This window comes from Neovison vison, chromosome 1, assembly GCF_020171115.1.
Source record: "Neovison vison isolate M4711 chromosome 1, ASM_NN_V1, whole genome shotgun sequence".
Lineage (NCBI taxonomy): Eukaryota > Metazoa > Chordata > Mammalia > Carnivora > Mustelidae > Neogale > Neogale vison.
This window is the reverse complement of record NC_058091.1, coordinates 140,173,352-140,198,724: the sequence shown is the minus strand read 5'-3', so window position 1 is coordinate 140,198,724 and position 25,373 is coordinate 140,173,352. Positions and strand designations below refer to the sequence as shown.

The 25,373-nt window shown below is 46.5% G+C and overlaps 1 protein-coding gene across 7 annotated transcripts in view; it reads left to right on the top strand.

Annotated features, from left to right (window-relative positions):
• KIF13A (kinesin family member 13A) overlaps positions 1-25,373 on the top strand; it is a 207,169-nt gene that overhangs the window by 54,175 nt on the left and 127,621 nt on the right. The gene's annotated exons all lie outside the window — the stretch shown is intronic.

Sequence of the window (25,373 nt, the reverse complement as noted above, 5' to 3'; positions counted from 1 at the left end):
TTTCCCCAGGGCTGGCAGTGATTATCAAGAGGCAGGTATTCCAGAGCTGGAGAAACACTGTGTCGGAGTTAAGCGCCCTCTCCGTGTCCGTGCTTCTCACTCTGGTTTTCTCCTTTCGTCCTCAGGGACTTCGTCCTTGCTTGACCTTCACTCCGTTACCAGAATTGTTGCTTGTCCGCGTCTGGGCAGAAGTGGTCTGCTCTGGTGGGGTGGGCTTGGCACGTGCCGGGGTGTGTGGGTGCGTGTCCTAGTGCGTGCGGCTCGGCGGGCCGGGAAGCCAGCCGTTCGGCGGTGCGGGCACATTGGGTAGCAAAAGCAAGTGTCGCAGTAAACCCCCAAAATAGATTCATGGACAGGATAGAGGAGCTAAGACGGATGTTCCTGGTTTTTTTCAAAGAAGATCTAAAAACCTTATGTAACCGCCCCGGGATTGCTGGCTGCGGATTTTTTAGGTCCCCACGTTGCTAAATGACTTATTTATTCGGCCATCGATGTTTTAGTCTGGCTGACTCTGCTGTTTAATTGCATTTGTCATACGAACCATTTTGTGATGCTCTTCACCGCGCCGAAGGCATTCAGGCGTACGGTATTTATGCAATATTTAGGTAATTTCCAAAATGTAAGCTCGGTGCCAAATGTGAATTTAAAATTTTATACAGTATGTGCACCATGACCCATTTTTGGAAGGGGGGAGGTATGGATGTGTGGGTGTAGCATATGTTAGTGGTTCTCAAACTTTGGCGCACATGAGAATGCTCTGGAAGGCTTGTTGAAATGCAGATTGCCAGTCTCACCCTAGAATTTCTTTTTCAGCAGGTCTGGGTTGGGATCTGAGAATTCGCTTTTCTAACAGGTTACCAGACACTGATGATAATAGCTTGGGGATCACATTTTGAGAAGCGTTCTGGGGAAGAGAAGAACAGAAAAAGATCTATGAGGATAATTCAGCATAATGTTAATAGCAGTTACCTCATACCTGGGTAATGGGATTATAGGGACTCTCTATTCCTTCTTTAGACTTTTCTGTTTCTGTTTGTGTTTTTTTTTTTTTTTAAACCAGTGAGTATTACTCTTAGCAGAAGAAAGAGCATTTAAATATTTTTTTTAGTTTCTAGTACTTCTATTCTCATGAACACATGCAGTTTCTTTCTTTCTTCCTTTCTTTCTTTAAGTAGGGTCTGTGCCCGGTGTGGGGCTCGAACTCACAACCCCACAGTCAAGAGCTGCATGGTCTACTGACTGAGCCCGCCAGGTGCCCCCACGTACAGTTTTTTTTGTCTAGTCTTCTACTACTGCTGTTATAAAAACAAATCTTCAAGAAACCAGTGTTTTATGTTCCTTGTTTTTGTTTTATCTTCCCATGATGTTGAGCTTTTAGAGGGAATATTTGTCACATGGAGTAATTTCCGTCATGAACACGTGCTAGGGCTCAGTAGGTTCTCAACAATGCAGTTAGTTAGAACACAAGATACCTTTATGCCACATCCCCTAAAGCCCCAAGAGATCCTGTTTCATTAATACTGGTTGTATGTGATATCCCTTTATTGGAAGAGGAAGGTCGTCTCAGAATCTCAAAGAAGAGTGAAAAATTTGCTTAAGACAACAAAATCAGGGGCTAAATGGGAGTCCAGCTCTCTTGGACTCAGAATTAATCTACCAGCCAACCACCAACCAAAAAGCCCCAAAAAACAAAAAAAGACTTGGCACTGAGCTAGCACTTTATCGTGTCATAGGCTCTCCATCGTTTGGCCCTCCCGGCTTTAGGAATAATACGTGTGAGCGCCAGACGTGAAAACGGCGCCTCAGAAATGCAGTGTTTCCCTGTGAAAGGACGGCGAGCGTATTGTGCGCGTGTGCGGTTTCATTGATACTTCAGGAAGGCCCTTTCCTCACTAGAAATAAATTCAGGTGTTGGCTAGTTGAGAAAACATAGGGCTTGGAAACCGGAGAACTAGTTTCTAGGCCTGGTTCTGTCCAAGTTAGGCAAGTTACTTAGCCCCTTGGGGTAAACTCAGGTTGTGTAAAAGGGAGCATCAGCCCCGTTGGAGGCCGTGGGTGTCACCGTGACCAAGTGAGCCCGCCCTCCAAGGAGCGAGTTGGAAACAGTAAAAGAAACCCTGTTAAAACTCTAAGGCAGGGGTGCTGGGTGGCTCTGTTGGTTAAGCATCCGACTCTCGGTTTAGGCTCCAGTTATGATCTCAGGTTCGTGAGATCGAGCCCTACATGGGGCTGTACACGCAGAACTGAGTCTGCTTAAGATTCTCTCGCTCTGCCCCTCCCCCCTCAAAAAATTAATAAATATTAAAAAAAAAAAAAGAAAAGCCTTTAAGGCAGTGCTGTGATCTGAACAGTGGGGTCACTGCCATCTCCTTCTTCTCCCCAGCCCTATAGGGTGTTGTGGACATTTATGGAACTGCTGGTCCTTCTGCGCTAGAGAAGGTCACGGCGAAGTTTGGCAGATCCAGGCTTGTGTCCGCCTTCCGTCCTGCCCACCCAGTTTGGCAGTAACGCCTCTGTCTGAACTCTGAGGTCAGACAACTTCAAGAAGAGGAAGATAGTTTCTCAACTGTGTTTTTCCCGATGACACCATATGTTCCTTTCCATGTACGGCGTCTCCAGGAAATTGAAGGCGTTAGGGTCTCTGTGGACATTCATGAGTCTGTTGGATAAAAAGATGATCTCTCACCTGCGGAATTTGCCACTTCATTGTTTCCTGCCTCTGTTAGGAAGGGCAGGGATTAGGCCTTTGTGAGTTCTTCCTTGTAAGTTCTTAAGAACGTCACAATTCCACTAAACTGACACATCAACCACCAACTTCCTAAGTCCGTACTCCATAATGGCTTGATTGATGCATACTGATGAACGTTTTGAAGTAAAATGTGACTTTTTCCGGGGAAGGGGTAACTTGGCTCTGCTTTCTTATCCCCGTAGCACCTGTCCAAGCCCCCCCCCCAACCGTTAATTCGTTTCATCCTTCATGGAGCCAAAAATGAGTACGTTTCGCGAATGGTATTATCTTTTTACGGGAGACAGTAACCCCATTTTGAGCTCCTTTTCTTTGACTGAAGGTTTTGTGACTGTCATGTCACAGTCCCCCTCCTGTCCGCTGCCCTTCACCGGAGAGCTGTTCGAACCTTGCCTCGGGCTCACATACATTGCTTCCTTCCTGCTGGAGGAGGAGCTCAGAAAGGTAAAACCAGCCGGAATACAGTTTTCAGCCCTGAATGTACTTTACTATAATCTTTGCAAAGCAGCTAATTATTCAGAAAATTAATCATGAGACTGTACCTTTTTCTTGAAGGGCTGCTTTGTTTGTTGGAGAAATTCTTTTGAGTTACAGCTTGTGCCGTGAGCGTGTTCTGGAATGCTCCCACGATCAGATTGTTTGTAATCTTGTGTTTAGCTTTTATGTTATTTATAGCGTCTGTGATTTTTACATTAAATTCTTCCTCAGCATTTCCATTGTAATCTGGTCTTTCTAAATTTACTTTTGAAATATTAGTGTGACCCAAATTACTCTGCAGTCGAAGTTTAAGGTTTGGTGTGACCGCTCTGGATGTGTTTTTGGTAATGTCATTTTTAACATAATACCTTTTTGGATGGGTATCTTAGGATAATACCTAACTGTGCAAGGGAGGGAAAATAATTTTCTCTCTCTCCTTTTGAGTTCTTAGCTGAGACCCCAGTAATGAAAGACAGATTAACAAGAGAAAAACCAACAAGTTCATTAACATGTCTACATGGACAGTAAACATGGAGACATGGACAATAGACATGGAGAATGAGTAGCTCTTGAGGTGGCCTAAGCTACCACCATAAATGCTGTCTTCAGCGCAAAACAAAAGAAAGGGTGGGGGATGCCTGGGTGCCGGGTCAGGTAAGCATCCAACTCTTGATTTCAGCTCGGGCCACGGTCTCGGTCTCGGGCCACGCTCCATGGGGAGTCTGCTTGCATGCGTGTTCTCTCTCTCTCAAATAAATAGATAAACCTTAAAAAAAAAAAAAAGAAGGGCTGCGTGCTCCTATGCCCCTATGTGTGCGTGTGTGAGTGTGTGTGTGTGCGTCTGCTCAGCTGTTATGGGAAGTTATCAGGAAAAGCACAGGTATAAGCAGGAGTCAGTTTGTTGTGTAGACTTAAATCCCTGCCCTCCCCACTAAGAGTTTCTTGTGATTTTAGAGTCCTCCTACTCTGGGGGTATTTTCCTTATAAACATAAACGTCCCTTAAAAGTAGGTAACATCTCTGTTTCTGAGCTTCTCCTGCATCTGCTGTTTCTCAAAGTCGCCTGAATGCCGAAGGGACATATTTTGGGCCGCCTAACCTTGTTTCGAACACTCATGAGCTGGCCCCACGCAGGGAGAATTGATTCCTTGTTTTGTGCTGTTCTCATGGTAAGATGTCTCGCGTGGTACAGAGCAGCAAAGAGAAGGTATTTATAGTGGGGCTTTTTGCTGCTTTGTAGTCTACTTGTAGCGTAACAGATAGAGCAGAATAAAATGAACTCCGAATTTTCTTTTCCCCTTGCTCCCCAAGTACCACTTTGGTCCGTGAAGTAGAACCAATTTGTGGTTTCTGTTCCCTAAAGTGCCCCTCTGGTGGGGTCCTCTGATGGAGTGAGCAAACTGGTCTCACCAGCCGCCACTCTTTTTACCAAATCCCCAGGTTTTGAGCGGCCTGGACCTGCCCTAACCCCCACCTCAGGCCTCCTGACAGTGTCCCGATTGCCCCCAGTTGTCTGCGCTGACTGGCATGAAAATGTTTCTTTGAGCCTCATCTGAGACCACTTTGAAGTACTTCACACATTTTGGTGAATAAGAAACTCCAAGAATATGTTCACACAGAGCTGTAGAGGCACATACATACGTGAGTCTTCCCTTTGGTCCATCAAACCAGACTGTCCAGACCCTGCTGGCGCCGAGCGGAGCTGGCCAGCCTGTTAGCACACTGACCTCGGCTTTGAGCAGCCTGGGAAGTACAGACGTGAACTTGGGCAGACGACGGACGGCTTTTACACAGTGCATTTCCTCACTGCCCTCCCCTCTGCTCGTTGTCCCTGGGAGGCTGACCCCCAGCTCCTGAGTCTGTCTTTTACGGATCACCTGGCTGGCACGTCGTTAGGTGTCTCTGCTTGCCAGCGTCTGCCTCTGGGGCGTTTGGGGCTCCCACTGCGGGTTTATGCTAAGACTCCTCTTGCCTGGGCCAGCCTCCCCCGTGTCCTCCCCATGCTGCTCCCTTACTCTGTCCTGGTACCCAGCAATTCTACGGATGCGCTGATCAGATGGTTTATTGTGGTGAAATATACATAGCGTTAAATTGACCACTGTTGCCGTTTCTGAGTGTTGGATGGTGTTACACCCCCAGCGTTCCGCGCCATCACTCTCTGGCGTGCTCAGAACATTTTCGCCATCCCAGCAGAGCCTCATTAAACAGTAACTTCCCTTCACTCCCTCTCCTCCACCCTGTCTTCTCTTCTGGCTTCTCCTCTGCTTTCTGTTTCTGCATTTTTAAAAACGATTTATTTATCTGAGAGAGAGAGCGCGCAAGTGGGGAAGGGGCAGCGGAAGGAGAGAGTCTCAAGCAGACGCCACACTGAGCGCAGAGCCTGACGCGGGGCTGGGTCTCATGACCCCAAGATCATGACCTGAGCCGACATCAGGAGTCGGAGGCATAACTGACTGAAGCACCCAGGCACCCCCGTCGCTATGAATTTGATGACTCTATCTGATACACTTGGAATCACAAAATATTTGTCCTTTCATGTCGAGCTTTATTTTGCCTAGCATGGTGTCTTCAGGGTTCCTCCATGTTAAAGCACATGTGAGAATTTTCTCTCTCTTTTTTTAAAAGGTTTTATTCATTTGACAGAGGCACACAGCGAGAACGGGAACAGAAGCAGTGGGAGAGAGAAAGGGAGAAGCAAGCTCCCCGCTGAGCAGAGAGCCTGATGTGGGGCTTGATCCCAGGACCCTGGGATCATGACCTGAGCCAAAGGCAGAGGCTTTAACCCACTGAGCCTCCCGGGTGCCCCGAGAATTTTCTCTTTAAGGCAGAATCATAGTCTTTCACGTGGATAGACCACATTTTTTCTACCCACTCATGCATTGATGGACATTTGGGTCACCTCCACATTCTGGCTGTTGTCAGTAATGCACACGGATGTACAACTGTCTGTCTGCGTCCCTGCTCGCCATTCTTTGTGTTTACCTAGAAGTGGGAATGCTGGATTCCGATTACAATCTAAGGTGTTCCTTTCACATCTGACTGTAAGGTGTACTCCACCGAGTATATCCTGGTTGATGTAACCATTCCCCCAAATATTGCACACTTAAATTATAAATCATTTTTGCATCAAAGACAGTTTATCTTCTTACTGGTCCTCTGCTTTCCCAGCGAGTGTGTGACTGGTTGGTGATGCCTTCTCAACAGGAGGCAGCTACTGAAACTTTGTTTTGAGTACCAAAAAACCCCATCTAAATGTGCTAAGAAGTGCCCCAGGAAATAGGTAAACATTGGAACTCATGGAACAAGAACGGAATTTCTTGTCAACCTTTTATTTTATCAAAAGATAAAGAATATAGGGGCGCCTGGGTGGCTCAGTGGGTTGAGCCTCTGCCTTTGGCTCAGGTCATGGTCTCAGGGTCCTGGGATCGAGCCCCGCGTTGGGCCTCTCTGCTCAGCAGGGAGCCTGCTTCCCCTTCTCTCTCTCTCTGCCTACTTGTGATCTCTCTCTCTCTCTCAAATAAAATCTTTATTAAAAAAAAAAAGATAGTGTATTTCTTTTCGGAATTAATAGGAACTTGGACGTAATGACCACTTCAGTTACACATTTGAGTCTGACATCTTTATTGTAAAACCAACAGTTCACGCAAGGATGCCTCATCTGGTCCTGTGGGCAGAGCAGATTGTCGTAAGAGTTGGGGTAGGGGCAGGGTAGAAATAACTGGCCTCTTTAATAAATGTCACTGTCTGTACTACTAAATAGATTTTCCTTCCCATTTGCCTCTCTCCGCTTTCTTAGCCAGGTATCCTCCTCATTAGTAAGTAATTTCCAGAGCAAAATGACATCTGAGTGTCTTTTGCTCGTGTATTGAACCCTTCGAAGAGATGACACTGTTTGCCTTTGTCCTTATTCTGATGGCTGCCCTGTTTTCAGTGACTGCAGTTAATCCAGCATATTCCTTAATGAAGCACCGAGGTGACAACCTCTGTTTAAATTCACTGTCACACATACGCAGGCACCGTCGAGCCTCTGCCCCTACCCATAGGAATGTGTTGTTTATGCTGTCTCCTGAGTGCACAGGGAATATTCTGCTTTCTCTTGTGAAACTCCAAAGAGACCGCGTCTTCAAAGCGGTGGAGAAGCAGGTTCTTTACTTCACACAGTCTAGGAGGTGCAAGATGACTTGTGCTCTGCCCAAGACGCCGTGTCTTCTCCTCCGGGCACGTGGCTTTAGGCCGCGTCTTTATTCTAGCCTCCTGGGGATCTAGAACTGCCCGCCAGCTTTCTCCAAGTAGGTGTCCGTCCAGTGGCCTCTCAAAGTCGGCATGTGGAAAGACAAATCCCTGATTTCCCCACCAACTTGCTGTTTTTGCAAAAGCGGCCCCAGTCTTCCTTTCGCTCAGGTGGAAATCGTCGGTTTTCTCTTCCACGGCTCTCTTACCCCACACCTCACATCTGCTCCTTCATACATCCCGCAGCTCTGACCACGCGCTCTGACCTGAGGAAGACGGCGAGTTCGCCTCGCTTTGCCCCGGGGTGTAGGCCCTCCCAGCCTGTTATCCTCTTCTCCGGTATCTGATGGATGGATTGGAAGCATTTGGGGGTTGTGTTGTTGTTGTTGTTGTTGTTTCCTTTTGGAAAGTATGTTTGGAGGGAGGGGTAGACTTAATTTGATTCTAATATGGAGACCACGTGTGAAGACAACACATTTTTGTTAAGGGTATGTCCGTGTGTCTCCTGTCTTCTTAGATATGGTACCTCAGACGGCATGGGGGGAATCCCGTAGCCAGGTCTTGTAGGAACTTGCTGCTGTCATTTCTGACCCAGCCGACTGTTCACTTCATACCCACCTATAACCAGCAATAAGAGAAAAAAATGTGCATGGAATAGAATAATAGTAATGTTGTGTATACTTCTATCCATGTTCAGGAAACTTTGCTTCTTAACAGCCTTTTGATAAGTTCCTTTTTTATCCTGGCTTGCCCTTTCAGAACGCCCTTCTTCTCAAATCAGCATGATAACTCTTTGCTCTGGTTCTCTTGTGTTTGTAAGAGAGACAAATTTTTTCTTTGGGCAAAGAAAGGTATTTGGTCCAGTGTAAACACAAGCTTTATGTAAGAGGGGCTGCCCTTGTTAGCAGTTTTGTTTATTGCTTATAGACTTTTCATTTTACCTGCCAAGTCCTATTACTTGGGTGACTAAAAACTCTGTAGAGTTTATTTGTAAAAGAACTTTTATTGATTAATCCAGGGAGAAACCTAAACTCTTAAATCAGACAAAAGGAGAACAAAGCACACCGATACATTGAACTTTAAATTAACAGCATCGAGAGTATCCTATGAGCCTGTAGCATAACTGATTTCACATCTAAGACTAAAAGTTGTATAGAAAATCCAAAAAATGTCTGTCATAAGCATCTGTCACAAGTATTGTCATTAGTGGCAGGAGAACATTCCAAATCAAGGATGGGCCTTGCTGGAACCTGTGTATGGGACTTTCCTAAGCATGTTAATAGAAGGCATCTCAAATATGTAATTAGAAATATAGTCTCTGCTCATGATAGTCATTTGTTTGTTTATTTATTAATCAATGATCTGGAGTTGTTTTTTTTTTTTTTTTTTTTTCAAAAATTTTGACTAAAAATAGTTTTAAAATTGTAGAATCATATGTAGTTTTTAAAATATATATATTTTTATCTATTTGAGAGAGAGAACACAAGCACAAGAGAGAACACAAGTGGGGGAGGGGGGAAAGAAAGGGGAAGCGGGAGAAGCAGGGAGCCCCGCATGGGGCTCGATTCCAGGCTCCTGGAATCATGGTCTGGGCCAAAGGCAGAGGCTTAACCGACTAACTGAGCCATGCAGGTGCCCCCCTAGAGTCATGTTGTAAAGTAAAAGATTTTTGAGTACTTCTACGTATTCGTTACTGAGTCCTAGTGCAGAAGATACTGTGGGATTGAGACATGGCTGAACCCAAAAGAGCTTACCCTGTGCCTAATGCTTGTTACGCTGCAGGGGCTCCCGCTGCTTGTTTATACTAGGACCTTTGGTCTTAAGGCTGAAGCGCCTACACTGGATGGCTTTAGGCACAGAGTTTCAGGAGTTGTGCCTGCCTTGACATCTGAGCTCAGAATTGAAGACTGCCAGCGTAGTCCCAGCTGCGATGTTGGTCACATGGTGATTGGAGAATTGGAGGGAGTTGGGACAGGGTTAAAGGCCCTTTATATGACTCTCCTAGTGCAGCTTGCGAGGGGTTTGGCGTGCTGCCTTTTCTCTGTCCCTTGTCCTTTGTCTGAGTGGTTCATTGAAACTTGGGCTCCTTCCCTCAGCAGTTGGGAGGAAGGGTCACTCCTAAGTACTGTACATTGTCTCTTCACAAACTTGAAAAACTCTAGACTACCAACTGCCAAAAAGCCACCAGGGACTTGGGTCTGGCAGCCTCCAGGACTCCGGAACAGGGAAGATGTCACAAATTTCCCGTTTTAATTACAAGACGTATTGAATTCCAGGGGCATTCTTGACCGTGGTTGAGGAATCTGTCCTCATTGAAGTGTCCTGACTCATCGGTCTGTTTTCTAAATTTGGTTTTTTAAGCACTTGAGGAGAATCACTGGTTATTGTCTTATAACCAGGATATAAAACATACATGTCACATGTGTGTAAAGATGAGTAATAATAAACATGGACCCCTGCATACCCTCCATGCGGCTGAAGACACGCATTACCTGTATTTAAGAAGAGCAGACAGAAAAAGGAGCATCGCCTTAAAAATCATCTCACTTTCCTGATTTCTGTGGTCATTCCTTGGCTTTTTTTTTTTTTCCCCCAACAGTTTTATATTTAGGTATGTACCCCCAAACAGTAAGTTGTTTAGTTTTGGCTGTATTGGGGGAAGTTCATATAAATGGAGTCATACTGATGAGGGAGCAGGAGGCTGGCTGAGGACAGAGTAGAAGCTGGCACCTTGCACCCCCTCTTCACCCGCTCCCCTCCATATGTGTAGCATTCCTCAGGCACCCCTGACTGCCATAAAACGATAAATAGTTAACTTGCAGGGATCGCAATCCTGCAGAATAGGAATCTCCCTTGCTCTACAGGTATCCTAGAGATCTAAACAGGGAGGTTACCTTATCAATAGCACAAATTTCCAGAGGCAAATAACTCTCATTTCCTGAAGCCCTAATGTCCCCCTCCCCACTATAAACTGGAGGAGACTGAGGTAGAAGGGAATGTAAATGATAGCAGGGTCATAATACCCCACTAAGAATCTCCCAACTATCTTGATGTTAATGCCTGACCTAAAAACGACATTGATCAAGCCATAAGGGCAAGGCCTCCCCCCGGCACCTTGTAGGCCCTCCTTAATATGTGAAAACTCTGTTGAAACCTCCCATCCCTTCACCACCTCCCCCCAACCGCAAGGTATATAACATGCCTGGCCTCACAGCCCGGGGCAGCCGCATCTCTGCCTGCCCACGGGTCCTGTCCCTGTGCTCTAATAAACCACCTTTTTGCACCAGAGACGTCTTAAGAATTCTTTCTTTAGCCGTCGGCTCCGAACCTCACCCCACCGAACCCGACCTAGGTTCTAGAACTTCATCAATACTGAATGTGTGATTCAGGGCGTCTTTCTTTCCACGGTGTCTCTCTGAGACTCAGCAACTTGCAGTGTGCAATGGAGCTTGCGGTTGGCGTGCTTGCTTACTGTGACGTATTCCATTGTGAGGATCTCCACACTCTCTCTGTCCTCCAGGGCTGTTTCTTCACCGGCATTTGGAAAACAGGTGAACCCAAAATTCAGCAAATCCCTGTGCCATTTAAAGTTTCAAGGATTGACTCCTTTCTGGGCAAATCCCAAGTCAGGGGTTGGGAATTTCCAAGTGATTTGCTTTCCTTAGTGAGAATGCTGGGAGTCCTCATTTCTGGAGAATGGGCTGGCTTTGACTTCTCTGGGGCTTCTCTGGGGGTTGTTAACTCTTGACCCATTTCTCCTACGTCTGGAATCGAAGAGCTGTTTCTGCGGGATCTTGTGGGTGAGCCCCTTCTTGTGCTGACCATGCTCCTTGTAGGGCTGATCTGGGGTTCTGTTTTGTTTGTTTGTTCCTTGTTCTTGCTTTGAGCTCTGGGTAGATTGGGGCTAGTTAGGAACCCAGATGCTTTAACTGGAACCAGGCTAGTCTTTAGAACACAGGAAGACACTAAGAATTTTCCTCCTTCCTGCACTTGGCTGTCCAAGGCATTCTTCTCCCTTCCTCTCCCTCCCCACCTTGTTTCTCCTCCTCAGTTGCTGGCAGATGTCCTGTTCCATTGTGCCTCCCACCGAGGGAGTCCCAGAAGGGGCACTCCCATTGTTTAGTTTGTAAATAGCCCTGTGGAAATGACCAAAGCTCTAATAAAAAGCTCAGCTGGTTGCATTTATTTTCAGATTTAGAAAAATCTTCTGGAAGGATTGTTCTAAGGGCTCACTGGTGTCATTGTCCTGTTCCCGTGACACTTTGAAAGTAGGTCTCTGAGTGTGTTTTTCCTCCTCCACGAAGTGAAGAGCGTGACTGTGTTTTTCTGGATTCCCTGGTTATTGTTTCTTGAGATTGGTTCAGCTTTCCTTGAAGTGGGTTCCCTTGAGCTAATGTTAATTGATGTAGTTTTGGAATGTAGGTGAGATTTGGTGGGCATGAGGACCAAGAAGGAATTCTTTGGTGTAAAAAAGGTGGTTTTATTAATGCTCCAGGATGGGACCGTGGACTGAAAGAGCTGCTGCCCTGGGCTGTGGGGGCGCCTCGGAGGTAAGGAAGAGGGAGGTGTTCAAAAAGGGTTTTCATATGTTAAAGAGCCCTTGCCATTGTCAAGTTAAGGTAGTTTTTTCCCTCTAGAAAGGCATTAACATTAAGATGTTGAGAGCTTCCTGGAGGAATGTCACACCTGTGCCACCCAGGACTGGGTTGCAGGGGGTCAGCTGGTGCTTTGTCCCTAGCTGCCTTCTGCTCCCTCGCCCGTTAATGGTTGCCACGGAGGGAAGAATGGTTCTGCAGTAAAATAAATCAGTTTCTTTGCCTAAAGCCTTTGACACGTTGTCCTACTTCGTGAATATTTATTTACCCCCCCCTTTTTTGGTGAATTTAAATGAGGAGCTAGTAGAAACAGTTCAGAAACCCTTTTTTTTTTTTTTTAAAGATTTTATTTATTTATTTGACAGAGACACAGCGAGAGCGGGAACACAAGCAAGGGGAGTGGGAGAGGGAGAAGCAGGCTTCCCACCGAGCAGGGAGCCCGATGTGGGGCCCGATCCCAAGATGTTGGTATCATGACCTGAGCTGAAGGCAGACGTCTAACTAACGACTGAGCCACCCGGGCGCCCCCAAACATGTTTGATTATAGAATTCTGCCCTTCCCCAGTGGATCTTGCCATAATAATCCTTCTCTGAATACTGTTTGGGAAAGCCATCTTTATTATATTCTCCACTGTTTACACTGGTTACATCTACCACTGTTTACACCGGTTCCGTCTGCGTAGATAATCTCAGGATTGCTGTGGAATTTTCTGGTAGCTTACAATGAGTCCATTAACATTGAGGATGGGAACTTTAAGGGCAGACTTACTTTCATTTCACTTTAGAATACGCAGGCCAAGTAGTTTTGTGTGTGTGTGTGTGTGTGAATGAGAGTACAGTGCAGTGGTTTTGTAAATTGACAAGGAGAGTAAGGTCTCAGGTTTTAAAGGATATTCTTTGCCCTTGGTAGTATATTCCACAAAAGTAGGAGAGTAACAAAGAGGCCCCGGACCAAGATCATCTTTTTGTGAATGCCTCCAGGCAGAGAAAGATTTTGTGTATAAAAATAGTAATGAAAATGATTTTTCTGGGGCGCCTGGGTGGCTCAGTAGGTTAAGCATCTGCCTTCGGCTCAGGTCATGATCTCTGGGTCCTGGGATCGAGCCCTGCGGCAGGTCCCTGCTCAGCGGGGAGTCTGCTTCTCCCTCTCCTTCTGCTGCTCCCCCATCTCAGGCGCTGTGCCTCTCTCTCAAATAGATAAATAAAATCTAAGAAACAAAGACTGTTCTTTCCAGTGGTTGTAGAACAAACAAGTGTCCTCCCTTCTCTATCCGTCCCCTCCTCTGTGGGTAAGTGGGAAGAAGTAAAGAGGAAGGTGTGAAGGACACTGATTTCTCGTTGTTGTTGTCTGTTTTTTTTCTAAGAAGATGTGTTTTCCAACAGGTGTAAGGCCTCTGATGTGAGCACGTTAGGATGCCGGTTGTGCCTTGCAGGGAGTATGTTTTCTTCTCTTGGTCCCTGGTCTGTGATTTCTGGGCCTCAGACATGTGACAGTGACAGAGACTGAATGAAGCGACGTGTAATGACACCTTTTCTACCAAAATACTGAAACAAAACCCTGGGAAACTCAATCCCAGACAATCGAAAATTGGCTAGAATCTCAACCCAGCAATTTTTTTTTTTTTCAGTTTTCTCTACTGGTGGTATTTTCCTGTGAATTTTAATTTTAAGAAAAGTCCGTTTTTCTGATAGCTGGAGCTTACTCCTTCCAACCCCTGAGTGCAACGACTTTGCCCCCTTCCCAGCCTGTCGGAAGTGGAGGCCGGAGACTGCTGGGCGTGACCGTGAGCATCCATGATCTTCCCTGTGCTCCCAGCTTCCTGGCTCCTGTCGCAGCGTTGGGCTTGTCGGGAGGCCCCGTCCCGCTGCCGCCTCCCTTCCCAGCCTCGCAGGTTGGCTGTCCTGCCCGCTGTGTGCTGGAAACTGGCTAATGGAGGTGACATTGGAGGTGACACTGGAGTGAGTAAACCAGGTGGGATTGATGTCAGGAGTGGAGATGGCACTGACCCCTCAGGGCAGGGGAACATCAGTTTCTGGTGCTCATAGGATTTCTTCTGGATACAGGAGGGTCAAGGCCCTTGGAACAGGGAGCGCTTCCTATTCTCAGTATTGTGTAAAATGTTGTGAGCCCTTTGGAGATTTATAATCTGCTGATTGCTTTTCCAAACTGGACACGAACCCACCTTGGCTTGGGCATTAGTATAACTTTTCAACATTTTCTCAAGGCCTGTCTCAGGACTGGCCACGTGCTGATAACTGTTGGAGATGGGCTCGTTGTGTTACGTCGTCATACAGCGGGACGAGGTGTGATGCTGTGTGATGTTGTACCAGTCCGTCGCCTTTCCCTTTGTGTGTATTTGAAATTTTCCCCCGTAAAGCCTGTGGGAGGACACAGCACTGCGTCTAGCTCTGGTTGGTACTTGAACGCCAGAGCGTAGAGTCATTCAGGGAAACACCACCACTGTCCCAAATGTTTATAGTGACCTGGTGATGTGAGCAGGGACCACATGTAGTCGTCACTTACCCACTTAATAGATGCACATTAATTGGTTGTGTACCTGACTGTGGTCTGGGAGCGTAACAAGGAACGAGACAAAGCCACTATTGCCGTGGTCGTACGGCCGACCGACACAGGGAAAGAGGATGCGTAGATGAGCAGGCAGGTAGACCATGGGATGGTTTCCAGTGGCTGCCGGTGCTTCGGGGGCAGGGGCATGGCGCACACAGTACTCTGGGCAGTGAGAGGGCTGGGTGCCCAGAGGTGGTGCTGGCCGTAGCCTCACTCACTGGGGGATGAGGAAGGCGCCCTGAGAGGTGAGCCAGCCACGGGGAGGCGAGGCCAGGAGAGGGGGCTTCTTGTGCAGTGCCCTGGGACGTGTGTGCTTGCTTCTCTGACGGATGCCTCTGCCCTGTAGGAAAGCAGCCCCGAGGATGGCGGTCCAGCCAGTTCATCGGACACGTGTGCCCCCTGAGGCCCACTGCTGGGCCCGATAGCCAGATCGCCAGAGCGATCGGGTAACCCAGTGAAGAAGCCAGTAAACACATGCATATTAAGAGGACTTTCAAGTCAGTGGTTAGCCAAAATAAAACAGTCGCTTTTCTGCAGTAGTAAAATAAAAGTAGCCAGTTATTCCTGTAAAACTAGGCCATGTGCTCAGCGTGGCTGTCAGAAATGGCCCTGAGAGCATCTCCAGTCTCTCTGCTAGAGAGTTCTGAGGTGATTTTTCTGCATGTGTTTGTCACTTCCCGTAAACCTTTATGCTCTCCTGCATTTCAAGCATGATGCAGACTGGGCAGGAAAGCAGAGACCCAGCCTCTGCCTGGGGGCACTCGGAGTGGGCAGGAAATGGTGTCTCTGACCAGACCCGACACCCAGCACGTGGCAGGCATAGGGGGTGGTGTGGCCAGGAGGCACAGGTGCAGCCCCCCTGTCGTGTCCCTTGAAGTGGACAGGTGCCCTGAGGAGGACCGGTCGTGAGTATCCGGCGAGTTTGAGACGGGGAGCTCAGGCACAGCCTCTCTGTGGGGTGACATTTGTGTCATGTGTGAGCAAGAACATTCCTGGCACACAGAGCAGCTTGTGTGACGGCCAGGAGGGAGTTTCAGGAGTTCTCAGTGGACAGAAAGAGGGAAGGGGAAGCCGCACAAAGTGAACAGAGGCCATGTCCTGCAGACGTTTGGTATTTCTTCCAAGTACAATAGGAGTCATTGTAGGACATTAAACCAGAAGAATGGTAGGAAGTATTATGTGATGTGATGTGATGTGATGTGATGTGATGTTATTTGAAAGCATAAACTGGAGGGGCAGAGGGAGAGGTAGAGAGATCCAGAACCGGGTCTTGATCCTGGCTTTGCCATTTCGTCAGTCTTGTGGGCAGTCGACTCATGTGGGAATGGGGCTAATCAGTTCGACCTCACCTTGTAGTGAGGACTGAGCAAATCCAGGAAGCTGTTGAGAACTGTGTGCAATGAAATAGTAGTTCCCTTCTCCTGTAAAATACATGAGTAACGTATTCTGGAATCAGTCGCTGGTGGCCTTGGGGACATCCTTACCAAGCCCAGTGGCAGACCCATGAAGGGATGGGTGTAGTGTCCTGCTCTAGACAATTTTGTGTTTCTATCTGAGATTGATCTGGCCCATTCAGGGGTGGATTAATAATGGTGGCTTTGTTAATAACTCGTTCTGACTGAGATTATGTTTAGTCTGTGTAACAGATGAACAGATGTCCCCCCCCCCCCCCCCGTCCCCCCGCCGGCTTGATGTCTTTTGAAGGAGAGAACTAAGTTGCTAATGCAGTACTGTTGTTGCTCATTTACTCACAATTCCCAGCATTGTTAGGGGGAGAATCTGCTAAACTCAAAGCCTCTTGTTTGTGTCTTAGAATCTCAGACTAAAGACATTTTCTTCACCTGTCCATTTACTCGGACTTTCCTTTTGTTTTGAATCTCTCAGCCTCTTCCACAAATAATCAGATTTCCTTTGTAGTTTTGAGACCATTTGATTCTCAGAAATTCCACCATAATGATGTTCATGAGGTCCATGCTGTGACTTTGCCTACTGGATAAAAGACTTGTTGGTTTCCAACCATATAAAATAGTACATGCAAAGAAAACACTATTTAGTTGTATGGGGTAATAAAAATGATCCAGACGGGGCAGCTGTCCTCAGGGACTTCGTAGCATGATTGCAGCCTTATTTTAGCAGTCTGAAACCGTGACTCAGTCTCACACTTTGCCCGTAGACACTTGTGCTGTGGGATGGTGACCAGCATTGTTTACAGTGAGGTTGACTCGCAGTGTGGTTAGGTGTTTGTTTTGCCTTAGGTTAAAAAAAATTTTTTTTAATAAAAATATTTCAAGAGCTATTTAAGGTTTGCAGCAAAATTGAGAGGAAGACAGAGATTTCCCATATACCCCTTGCCTCCCCTCATGCACAGCCTCCTTCTGCCTCCACGTCCTGCCCCAGAGTGGTCCATTTGTTACAGTGGATGAACCTCCATTGACACATTGTAACCACCCGAAGTATATAGTTATTATTAGGTCAGGTTCACTCTTGGTGTTGTACACTGTGGGTTTGGACTAATGTACAATGACATAAATCCATCATCCCATCATTCATGATATTGTCACTGCCCTAGAAATCCTGTGCTTTTATCGACCCTTCTCCCCCAACCCCAGCAACCCATGGCAACCACTGATCTTTCTGCTGTCACCATAGCTTTGCCTTTTCCAGAACGTCATCGAGTTGAAATCATTCACTATGTAGACTTTTCAGACTGGATTCTTTCCCTTAGTAATATGCATTTACGCTTCTTCCATGTCTTTTTGTGGCTTGAGAGCTCATTTCTTTGTAGTGCCGAGTTTGAATATAATTTAAGATCAGTCCTTGGATCCTGCCTGAAATGCTGTTAGATATTCATGGGCTTTAGTTTACTGTCCATGGTGAAGGGTGCAGAAAAGCCCTCATGCTTCCTGATAGGATCACATTGCCATGAATGCTTGCCACAGACACATTATTGCCAAGGGCTCGGAAGCAGCTCCCGTGTCTGTATTGTAGATAGGGATGAGGGATGTTGTCCTGCCTCCTAAAACGTCTTCCGCATATCAGAGATGGGAATTACCGGAATTGTAGTTTTCCCGCCTTTGTGCTTGGACCCAGCGTGACTGAAATTAAGTGGTCCCGCACAGATGTCAGACAGTGTATGTGGGCTGCTGAGTCAGGGTGTCTTGGTCCCACAGCCCTCGAGGTGGCGGGTCCTTTAGGCTCTAGAAGTCCATCAGCATCTGTTGTCGGGGCAGCAGCTCATTCCGCGGTGGGGGAAAGAGAGGGTTACAGGTACAGCACACGGCTGACAGTGGGAGATTCGTGAATCCTCTCTGTAACCCCACTGTTTCGAAGGGCTTCATGTACATTGATTCATTTAGTCCCCACATCTAAGTTCCCATCAGTAGAAAGTGGTGGGGACAAAGAATGGGGCCGGGGCTTCTGGATCCCTGATGTTCACGGCCACTCTGGGCTAGACTCATAACGTGCCGCTGTCTGCCCCACTAGGATAGTCAGCTACTATCCCTGCTTTGGTGAAGCTGTGGCATGTAGCGTGATGTAGGACCCTCTAAGGTAGAAGCATCTTAATTGGGGTCAAGTCTGTTAGTAGCAGATAGACTGAGAATTAGCCTGAGAAGGGCTTCACAGAGGCGCTTATTTCTTGATTTTAAATCAAGAATTGGCACTTTGTGCTGCAGTTTTTTCTGAAAGCCTCTCTGCTCGATGCTTTTGAAGGCACAGCAAGGAAATTGCCCAAGAGCCATCTTTTCTCTGCTTGGTTTTGATTTGGTTAAGCCAGTGTGAGTCCTTGCCAGGTTTGTCCGGCTGGGAATTGCCGCTATGACGACGGGGGCGGCAGGCGGGCTCCGGCAGGGCAGGAGCTCCGCAAAGAGTGTGCCACAGGGGTGACCCTGCCAAGGGGTTTCCCGGGGGCCTGGGTCCACAGCTGTAGTCGGCTGCATTTTGTTAGGAGAAACAATTCAGGTGTGACTTTAGGAGAAACAACTCAGGTGTGACTTTCCTTGACAATATTAGGAAAAAAGGGAATCTGTTATTGATGATAGCAGTGACCTGTAATCATGTGTCACTTGTACAACTTTCCGCTGCTTTGTGCACCCGTCGTCATCTTGGAGATATGTATATAGACCACAGGAGCATCATTGTGTTGGATGAAAACATCGTGTTGGGTCAAAACTACTGTGGATGCACTTGTGTACTCACTTCAAACTTTGCATTTTATTGGAATCTTTTTTCTATATTAACCAGATGATTATATAGGAATTATATATACACATACATATGTGTGTGTGTGTGTGTGTATGATTATATGGAAATTAACCAGTTGATTATATACAAATGAAACTTTGCTCTGAAACTTCTACTTGGCTTCTAGGCAGCAATTAAAAAACAAAACAAAACAAAAAACACTTGCAAAAGATGGTTTCCTTTTTAATACCCGTCCCTCAGAGACGGATACTTTTGTAAGGAGGTGGGACGGGATCATAGCATTTTACCTCTCAAGCAGGCGGGGCATGGCCAGGACCTTGGAGGAGATCTGTAACTCCTCCAGGATTGGTAAGAGTTCACAGACCACCACCCACCCTCCGACTGCTCTGTGGGGAGCACAGAGCTGGGGGAGATTTCCAGACTGACCCAGGGAGTAACTGTGAGAAGGGGAATAACAGTGTTTTGCTCTCTCTTGTCAGTACTTCTGGCCACTGAATGTGGCGGGTTTCCCCAGGCCAGCCAGTTGTCCTGTTCTCTGTGTGCACCAGCGCTGCGTCCTGCAGTCCTGTTCAGTTCTGACACCTGCCTATCTGGAGTCACTGTTAGATCCCACCGGTTAGGGGCTCAGCCCCACAAGCTTGTCCTCCTCCTCTGTCCCCACCTCAGATGCCAGTGTGAGTCCTGGGTTGTCACCTGCCATTCTGACTGAGCTATCACCCCGTCCTCGGGTGTGATAGTTCACTACAGAAGGTCAGAGAACTCAGGAACAGTCTGTTTATGAGGTTGTCAGTGTATCATGTTTATCATTATTACCCTGATGTAGCTCAAACGGCCGGATGGAGGAGATGCATGGTGTCCATGTCCCGCTCTGGAGAAGCCTCCCTCCCGGCATGTCCAGCTGCAAGCTGGCCACGCTCTGAACCCCACCTGTTAGGATGCTGTGAAGGCTCATGATGACTGATGAGGGCCGGATTGATTAAGCATGGGCCATCGGTGACTGGTTCAACCTCTAGCCCTCTCCCCTCCTCTGAGGTGGGGGTTTTTAGATTTTAGACTCAACTTGAATGCCTTTAGTTTTGTTTATTAAAAAAAAAAAATTTAGCCAACAAAATTTTTGTTAGAAGCATATTTACAGTTCCTTGTGTTATAACAGAGATGAACCTGGTATCAGGCTGGTAACCCATTGGCTGGTTGACTGGGTCCTTTAACCGGACTGCACGGACAGAAATGATTTGCCAGCCATTTGATGCACACCAGTGGGCTATAGTCAGTTCCAAGTAGAGGGTCCTCACTGCACGTCTTCCTGCTAACTGAGTGGAAACGGTCTGGCCTGGATCGTTACAAGTCACGTCTTGCTAGGTAGCAGACAGATTATACACAGTTGTGCAGAAAGAAAGCAAGGATTTAAAAACTTAGCATTTTATTGTATTATATTTGCATACTCTTAGAACCCTAAGATTTTTTTTTGGAATCATCAGAATTTTAAAATAATACCACTAATTTTATAAGACCTGAATTGATTAAGGAAACCTCCCATGCTCATTGTAAGGTTTTGGTATTACTGTATCTCAGAAGTTTTTCGCTTCTGCTATAAAGTTGATACGTCTTTATTGCAGAAGATGTTTTTGACAGTGACTAACAGAAAGCAGTTTTTGTTCTGTTTCAAATCCCCTTGTCTCGTTCTGTTTCAAATCCCCTTGGTTCTTTCAGTGGACTTCAGGAGGCAACCGTGAACACGCGTCCTGGCTGTAGGGCGCCTCTCACGTCGGTAGGAGAGGGAAGCGACTCTGTTTGCCGCCTGGGTTCTGGGTCTCCTGCTGACCTCTGCCCTTTCGCTGCCAGTTTTCCTGTCCTTCAACAGTGCTTCACCGCCTTCAGCCAGAGGCATTTATTTAACAGACTGCAAAAATAAATGGCAAGTTTGTAAATACAAGGTCACTTTTAAAATAAGGACTCCTGGGTGGCTCGGTGGGTTGGGCCGCTGCCTTCGGCTCGGGTCATGGTCTCGGGGTCCTGGGATCGAGTCCCGCATCGGGCTCTCTGCTCGGCGGGGGGCCTGCTTCCTCCTCTCTCTCTCTGCCTGCCTCCCTGCCTACTTGTGATCTCTCTCTGTCAAATAAATAAAATAAAATAAAATAAAATAAAATAAAATAAGGACTCTTACAAATTTGCCTCGTTATCCCTGTGGCCACTTTGCCAGCTGTCACGGGAGTTTCCTTCATCTGGAGGTCAAGGCCTCCAGTTCTGGTGTGATCCGCTTGATGAGGTGTGCTCCCCTGTCGGCCCTCACCCACTGCTCTTGAGTCTTTTCTGGAAAATTTAATATAGTTTCGTTCTTAGGAAAGTGTCCAACTTTGTTTTCTTTCTGTTCTTTCCCTTCATTATACATGTTTAAAAAAAAACCAAAAAAACAATTTTTTTTTTCCTTAAAGGATAAAATCCTGTCTTAGAAGTGATGTCGTAGGCACAGATCACTGTGGCATCAGTAGTAGGCACCCGCGGGGTCCCCCAGCTCTGCAGCAAGCAGAACGGCAGGACCCCTTGCAGGGTCTGGGGTCCCCCCACCTGGAGCTGGTTGCGCTGGTCCGCACTGCCGCCAGCCCTCCCCGCCATTCTCCTCTACCCAGCGAAGACATCTGGGACTCAGTACGCGCCGTATTCAGTGTAATGCCTAAGGATTCTTTTTTCTCGAAAAGTCATGTCTGAACACTGAAAACATTTGAACATTTTGAACTTTCTAAAAGAGTGTAATGACATCCACGTATCTGTCGGTTGTGCTCTAACAGTTACAACGTTCTGCTCTCCCTGTTTGTAGAGCGTTACTTTTAATGACATGAATTTTCTCTTTAACCAAAAAAAAAAAGTGCTCTCATTCTTCAGCTCTCAGTCACTTTTTCCTAGATGAAACAGAGATTGAGCTATGTTGGCATTTTGCGTGCGTCATCCTGGACAGATGTTTGTTGTAAGAACAGCACTAGCATCTAACATTTATTGAGCGATGGCTGGGTGCTAATGCTGAGTGACGTTGGCCTTGGGGCCACATGTTACCCTTCAACTGCCCTGAAGGATTGCTTTCTTATCCCCATTTTATTGACACAGAAACTGAGGCTCAGAGGCATTGAATAAACATGCCCAACATCAACACAGATGGTGGCAGAGCTGGAGTTGTCTGGCTCCCAGTCCTGATCCTTCACCACTGTCCTGTTTCACTTCCAGAAATTCCAGGGGTTCTGGGCTGGCTCTGTCGGTGGAGCGTCTGACGCTTGATCTCAGGGTTCTAAGTTCGAGCCCTGTGTTGGTTGTAGAGATGACTTAAAAATAAATCTTAGGGCACCTGGGTGGCTCAGTGGGTTAAGCCACTGCCTTCGGCTCAGGTCATGATCTCAGGGTCCTGGGATCGAGTCCCACATCGGGCTCTCTGCTCAGCGGGGAGCCTGCTTCCTCCTCTCTCTCTCTCTGCTTGCCTCTCTGCCACTTGTGATCTCTCTCTGTCAAATAAATAAATTAAAAGAATCTTTTAAAAAAGAAATAAATTCTTTAAAAAAAGAAATTCCATGTGGTCATGCTCTAAGGACATAATGCAAATACACCAAAAAAGAAGAAAATCAAACCGCAAGTCTTTCTGTTCCGGTGTAAAACTAATTTCTTTTCTTTTTGAGTTTTATGGCAAATGAAAGCAGGTGAAGTGGACTGATATTTTTTTAAAAGAAGCAGCTTTCTGTGAAGGAATAATCAGATTATTGGGATTTTATTACACATGATTTGAAGTTAAAATTTTAAACTCACAGTGTATTAATTTAAGATATTTAAAGCCATTTTAGCCTCCATCCTCCTCAGGTCAGTCTTACGGTCTGCGAGGGGAGTACTGTGTACAGTCACCCCACAGCACCCAGCAGTCATGGTGGGGAGGCCGGGCGTGTGGTGTATGTCAGTCAGCGGGGCTTACGGGGTCCTCCTTCCAAACATCTGCCGGCTCCCAGCAAGTGGGAGAGCAGCGGAGCCCAAATCAGAACTTTTAGAAGTCTTTTCCACTGAGGGACATCACTCCAGAGGCTAAGCAGGGGCGGGGGGGGGGGCTCGCAGGGACAGTGTGGTCTCTGGACCCGTGGGGTCATGGAAAGACCAGGGATGCCTGAGTGCGGCAGAGCCCCCAGGTATCGGAGTGGGGAAGCTGGCGGCAGAGACGGAGCCGAGGAGTGAGCCCTCAGCTCGGGGTTACCTTAAACTGTGATGCGAGACACAGGGCACTACTTGTCAGTCAGAGACCCCGAAAGCGGCGGATCCAGAGAGACCCCCTCCTTCCTCCTCCGAGAGGAGTGGCCTGGGAGTGCATGGCAGGGGTCTGCTGGGTTTGGAGACTCGAAGCAGGGCCGTGCACCAGAGATAGAAACACTCAGTCACAGGCCAGGTGAGCACAGAGTGCTGCTGGAGACCAGGGAGATGGGAGCGATTGACGGCCTTTCTCTGAGGGTGCACTGAAGAGGGGGCCCCCCCCCAAGCTCTCAGCTCCTCCAGGGCCCGAGACTGGGAGGCTGCTGTGTTCATTCCAGTCTTCCAAAGCTGTGTGGAAAGTGTTCAGGGAAGCAGATGACTTAGCCTCGGGCCCCTGGCAAGGGTAGTGCAGTTCCATCTTTGACAAAGACATTTGAGAATCACTGAAACAGGCCCCTCCTCCAGAAAATCAGCAAGAACATCCAGCTAAGACCAAGTTTACTGATTAATGAGAACTGCAAAACTCCAGTGCTAGAGGAATACAGCACATAGAATTCATGTCTTTTTCCCCATGTTTCATACAGGAATTCAGTAAAAGTGGCAGAATATAAAATCAGTGCACAGAAATCAATTACATTTCTATATACCAACAATAAGAAAGAGAAATTACAGAGTTCATCCCATTTACAATTGCACCCAAAACCATAATGTACCTAGGAATAAATCTAACCAAAGAAACAAAGAATCTATATTCAGGAAACTATAGAACAATTAAGAAAGAAATTGAAAAAGACACAAAGAAATGGAAAAATGTTCCATGCTCATGGATTGGAAGAAAAATATTATGAAAACATCTATGCTACCTACAGCAATCTACACATTTAATGCAATCCCTATCAAAATACCATCAACTTTTTTAAAGAAGTAGAACAAATAATCCTAAAATTTGTATGGAACCAGAAAAGACCCCAAATAGCCAGAGGAATGTTGAAAAAGAAAAGCAAAGCTGGTAGCCTCACAATTCCAGACTTCAAGCTCTATTACAAAACTGTCATCATCAAGACAATATGGTACTGGCACAAAATCAGACACATAGATCAGTGGAACAGAATAGAGAGCCCAGAATAGACCCTCAACTCTGTGGTCTACTAATCTTCAACAAAGCAGGAAAGAATGTCCAATGGAAAAAAGTCAGTCTCTTCAACAAATGGTGTTGGGAAAATTGGACAGCCACATGCAGAAGAATGAAATTGACCCATTTCCTTACACCACACACAAGAATAGACTCGAATGTATAAATGACCTAATTGTGAGACAGGAATCCATCAAAATCCTTGAGGAGAACACAGGCAGAAACCCCTTCAACCTCAGCCCTAGCAACTTCTCCCTAGGCACATTGCCGAAGGCAAGGGAAACAAGTTCAAAAGTGAACTATTGGGACATCATCAAGGTCAAAAGCTTTTGGATAGCAAAGGAAACAGTAAACAAAACCAAAGGACAATAAGCAGAATGGGAGCAGATATTTACAAATGACATTAGATAAAGGGCTAGTATTCAAAATGTGTAAAGAACTTATCAAAGTCAACACCCAAAGAACAAATAATCCAATCAAGAAATGGGCAGAAGACATGAACAGACATTTTTGCAAAGAAGACAAAAGGCCAACAGACACATGAAAAAGTGTTGAACATTAGTTGGCATCAGAAAAATACAAATAAAAACCACAATGAGATACCACCTCACACCAGTCAGAATGGCTAAAATTAACAAGTCAGGGAATGACAAGATGTTGGCGAGGATGTAAAGAAAGGGGAACCCTCCTACACTGTTGGTGGGAATGCAAGCTGGTGCAACCACTCTGGAAAACAGTATTGAAAGTTCCTCAGAAAGTTGAAAGTGGAGTTACTCTGTGACCCAGCAATTACACTACTAGGTATTTACCCCAAAGATTAAATATAATGATTAGAAGGGGCACCCCAATGTTTATATCAGCAATGTATACTATAATAGCCAAACTATGGAAAGAGCCTAGATGTCCATCAGCAGATGAGTGGATAAAGAAGATGAGGTATAAGGTGCCTGGGTGGCTCAGTGGGTTAAGCCTCTGCCTTTGGCTCAGGTCATGATCCCAGGGTCCTGGGATCAAGTCCTGCTAAACAGAGAGCCTGTTCCTCCTCTCTCTTTGTCTGCTTGCCTTTCTGCCTACTTGTGATCTCTCTCTGTCAAATAAATAAAATCTTTTTAAAAAAAGATGAGGTATATATACACAGTGGAATAGTATGCAGCCATCAAAAATTGGAATCTTGCCATTTGAAACAGCATGGATGGAACTAGAAGGTATT